The sequence below is a fragment of the Ciconia boyciana genome, chromosome 1, assembly GCF_034638445.1.
Source record: "Ciconia boyciana chromosome 1, ASM3463844v1, whole genome shotgun sequence".
NCBI lineage: Eukaryota > Metazoa > Chordata > Aves > Ciconiiformes > Ciconiidae > Ciconia > Ciconia boyciana.
The window spans coordinates 89,677,282-89,682,361 of NC_132934.1; positions in this window are offsets into that span (position 1 = coordinate 89,677,282).

Below are 5,080 nucleotides of genomic sequence, written 5' to 3' on the forward strand. Positions count from 1 at the left end.
GTGCCTCCTCCCCCAGAAAGCTTGGTCACAGCCTCCCTCGATTCCCTTACACACGGGCTAGACATTGCGATGTAGGGTCAGTCTGCTGCTTTCTCAGAAACCCTGCCCTGGCTCCCTTTTCCTTGACACAGTACCTAATTCATAACCTCATGTTTTCCCATTGATGCCATCCCCAAAAAATAATAATTAGAAAGCGTGTGGGAAACCAACTTACAAAAGGCTGGCAACCTCTCTCCCACATCCAACAGATTGACAGAGGATTTGCTCCATCCAGCTGCCCTGCTCTCGTGGCAGATCCAGCCCCCCTGCCCCATCTGCAGGTGGGCTGATCCCCATCCAGTGTTGCCACTGGTGGGGTGCAGAAAGTCTTCACAGAGAGGTTTTAACACCCCGTGGATCTGCGTAATGGGTGGAGCAGAAAGAATCAGGGAGAGTTGAAGTAGACCAGCCATTCCACCAGCAGCAAGCACCAGCTCCTTTCTTACAAGGAACTAGCCAAACGGTGGCTGGAAGGAGGTCATGTCTCAGGCCCAAGCCTTCCATGACTTTCTGACCTGACCCCCTGTCAGGTGAATCTCGGATTAGCCTTACTTTGCATAAGAGACAGGCAGGACGAGTAGGGTGTTGCTAACAAACCAGTTTTCACCAGTGGGAGTGAGCTTCAGTTCTAAGCATGGTGGAAACCATACTGGAGCTGACATTCCTGCCCTAGATGTGTTCTAAGTTCCATAGCTTTTGCTTACAAGAGGATGTGGGTCTCATGCCACTTGTAGGTGCTTTTCTTCCACCATATTCTTAAAGTCTTCCCTTGGATTCCTCTGGTTCCCACTTTTTCCTGTTCCTGTCCTCACCTGGATCACTCCTAAGATCTTGGCTTGTCCACCTAGCCAGAGTGGGGTCCACATCAACCATACAAAGATTGTAAGATCATCTTTCTGAGAGCTTATTTCAAATCTGGGAAGATGCAGGGCCATGTGTTACAAAGAAAGTGGGGTTTTTTCCTTGCCCTGGATGGAGCAGCTCTAGCTGGCCTAATAATTTGCTGTGGCAGGAGTGAGTTACAAAGTCATCCTAAAGCAGTTCATGGAAGCATAGAAAATAGGCTTGAAGGGGAATGTGACCTGGTCCATACTGCTGTCCTCAGCTGCACCTAACTTCTCCTGGCAGAGATTTCACCATCTGAATGGACAGTCTTCCAGGATGTAGTGGGAGGAATGGAGTGAGCAGTGGGAACCTCCCTGAGTGCAGCTCTTTAGCTCAATTTGCAAGAGTGGCCCACACATGTCCCCAGTTGCCTTAACAAGGCAAGCAACTATAATGGGCAGCTTCTGTTATGGAGAATGAAGAGGAGTCAAGAAGAGACCATTAGGAAGGGTCACAAAGCCAACAGGATGGTGTGGGAATAGCAAGAGATTATTCAAGACTTCAGGAACCTCAGAAAAGTAGAAGAAAGTCCAAGTGGTCCTCTCAAAGGTCCTGTTCTTGTGAGCTGGAGGAGGCGATAGAAGCTCCTGGAGGTCGAAGCAGTGGCTGGTGTTTGCTGAGAGGCTGTGTGGTGTGGGGCACTCAGCCCTGGTCTGTGGAGACGGAGTGGTGCTACGGGATGGCCTGTCTGTCCAAAGCCCAGCACCCGGCCTCACAGCCTGGAAACGGGCTGGAAAAGGCAGAACGTTTTCAATGAACCCTGCAAAGAGAATCTTCAAATGGGCGAAAGCTTCAACAATTTAAACTCAAGGGACCATGGATTAAGTGGGTATGTGAAAAGAAGAAAATAATCATTTGTTTAAATTCCAGAATAAGAAACTTCATCAATAGGAGGAAAAAAGTGAAAAAGTTTCACTTTTAAGGATGAATTTGACAAAATTGGTATTGCCTAAATGTGGCCAGATGCTTTCTTTAATGGAGATGTTACAACTGCTGACTACCACATGCTGAGAAAGGAGATAGATAGTGAGTGAAAGAGATAAGGGTGGTGCTTTATGCTAAGGGCACCATCACCTGTTTTAGAATGAGGCATAACTCAGAGCAGACTGTATGTAGATCAACGTGCTAAGTAGTAAAGCCCAAGAGGGAGTACTCTGTGCACGCCTGTGTGTATAACTGACTACCTCATCAAACGAGGCCCAGGACGGATGTCTCTCTACAGGCTTATTTGCAATGTGTGAAAAGAAAACTATATTTGCATAGAGAATTTAATTCTAGGACACATCTGTGGAGATTGCCTGCAGGCCACAGCCAAGTCTCATGAGAGTTTCTAAGTGTGCTGGATGATAATTTCCCAGCAGAGGATGCATCCATCCAGCACACGCTGTCTCCCTTTCAGATTCATGGTGATGGGTAAAGGAGAATTCATCGCTGAGCTACCGGCAGTTAGTTGCCTCATTACAATCAGTGTGAGCAAAGTCAGGACAATCATAGGTAGTCATATATGAATTTGGATTTTCAAAGAGACTAATTTTCCCCAAATTGAAGAAAATACAAATTGCAGTTCGTCCTGAAGAAAGCTTGGACAAATTCAGTGAAGTTTGACTGAAAAGTGAGTTGCTTAAGAGCAGTTTAGCAGATGACCAAAAGCCGTAGTTAAAATAGAGGCCAGTTTTGATGTTGTTCTGTGCAACACTCTGGTTGAATGTTATCTCTTGAGGATGGACAACACATATGTCTTAAGTGGGCTGAAACCCTGCTACTTGCCAGACCCCAGAAGAGAGGTGTTACTGCTAACGACTGGCAAGTAGGGGGTCTCATTCCACAAAAATCAGCTCCAAGCCCACTTTTTTCAACAAACTTGAAGTAAATATAAAATCGTTGTATGCATCTTGGAGCAAATGACATGGGCCATACCTCCAAAAGGAGGTGCTGTGTCTCAGGCGGCCACAACTCCCAAGAAGGATCCAGGAGGCGTAACACGTAAATAGCTCTGCGCAGGATGAACGAGGTGCTGGGGATGAAGAGCCAGAGGAGCAGTGAGGAAGTGTGAGCAGGTGGTTTATCCTTCCTATTGGGCAGTGTTGTGATGGACACTGAGCCCCTCTGGGTAGTTCTGCAATCTAACTTTTCAACAAGATGTTTAAAAAGAGCGGGGACTGAGCCAAGCTGAGCCATGGCAAACAGCTGGAGAAAACTACATCCCACCTCCCCCGGCAATTTCAACTGAGTTCAGCTTTTGCTTTCCCTTCCTAGGACCCAGCCTTGGGCTGAGCCACGCCACTGCTGGGCTCCAGTTATACCCTGGCATGGGGTGATGTGTTCCCAACATGAGGTTACTGACTGCTCTCTAGGCACAGCAGGATCCTTTGGGATGAAAGGGGCCTCGTCCTGGCAGAGGTAAAAACACAATTCACCTTAACTATGGGCTTTCTGCCCTCACCCGCACCTCTCCAGACTCCTGTTCCTGCCTGCCCGGCAGCACAAATCCTTCCTCAGTGCGTACCTGTAGCGCAGCACACGCTTTCCTGCCTCCAGACAAAACACCCGAGCATTTTCCCGGAGTCCCTAACATCCTGGCTGCAGTCGCATGTTGTTTGACAATGTCAAGTGACAACCAAAGGGATGCCCCAGCCCTCGGAGCGTTGCAGAGCTCACCGGGATGAGGTCGTGGTCCTGCTTCTGCTGGGTGAGGAATAAGAGGTGACGCACGTGCACGCATCGGTAACAGTTGCCGCGGAAATGTCAATACCCCCAGAGCTTTGATTTTTTTCAGCGCTAAACCCAGGAGCAAAACTGAAGCACGCACAAAGCGGTGATTTCTTGTTATCGCTGTTTACAAGGAGCTTAGTAATAAGCATGAGTCAGTGGGGCGACATGAGCGCTTTCTGTTAGCATTGGGAGGTACCAGAAATAAGGCACCTAGCTCCTGTTTCTGTGTGAACAGTCAGGTTCCCGCTCCTCTCCCCTCCCTCCCCGCTGTGAGATGTTTCAGTTTATGATCCTGGTTTTACAGAGGCGGAGACCAGATTGGTAAGTCCAGTCTAAGAGCCTGCAAGTTTTAAAAGATTGGATTTCCAGAGATATTGAGTTATGGGGGAACTTCATCACAGCCACTGTGAGCTGCAGATGCTCTGTGCCTCTGCAAATCGAGGTGCTGCTTCCAGTGCCAAAATACAGATTTAATCCATATTAGAGCCTCTGGCTTTCAGACTGCAGGCCACCAGGTTAGCTGGTCTCTCAAGGCTTTCCAAGGGGCTTTTTCATTCTCCTTTGAACGTGGCAGTAAGAAGGCTCCTAGCTCCTTCACCTGTTCTGGACATGGCTCTCCGCCCCACCAGCAGCTCAAGGTCCAGGACTGACCCGCGACACATCTGCCTTCGTCACCCATCGGTGCCCAGGCTGGAAAATGCTTTCCAGAGGGTGATGTGTTAGACTCCCTGGGGAAGGGCACATCCCTCTGTTTTCCCTCGGAAGAGGATGGGAAAAGGGAGTGGAGCAGCTTCCCCGCTTTCTCATCTGTGACGTCGGTCAAATCTAGTAAAAGGGGAGCTGCTGCCAGAACCAGTGGCCACAAACTGGATGCTTTTACTGGGCTGGGGAACTAACAGGTCCTTGTGTTTATGACAGCACTGCGTGGCACAGGATGCCTAACAGGGCTGTGCAAACCTCTCAGCTCGGTTTGGACCAAGGCTGAGTCTGGTCCTCGGCTCTGCGGGTTTGGGAATGGGCAGGAGTGAAAAATGAGCACTGTTCATGCCAAGGCCTGGCAGAGTCAGATAATGAAGTAAACAGAAGTGTATAAAGAGAGAAAACCTGCACGGCTGTATGCCTTTCTGCAAACAACTCTTCCCAGTAGTGCCCGGCACTTTGCTGCAGGCTGGGAGAGAAACTTTGGTGCTTGGAGGAGAGAAGAGCTTTTGGCTTTCGGAGCTGGGGAAGAAAATCCAGTAAAACTGAGTGGATGTCTTGTGGGGAGAGAGCAAGAAGTTAATGAGGGCGTCAGGGCTGTGGGAGGCAGGAGAGGGAACACAGGGATGCTGAGAGAGGTGGTGGGTCTGTCCACATGACACTGAGTGTTGCTCACGCAGACATACCTATTGCAGTAGTCACGTTGGCTACCACTAGCCACGGGGCTGCACAAGCAGGTCATGGA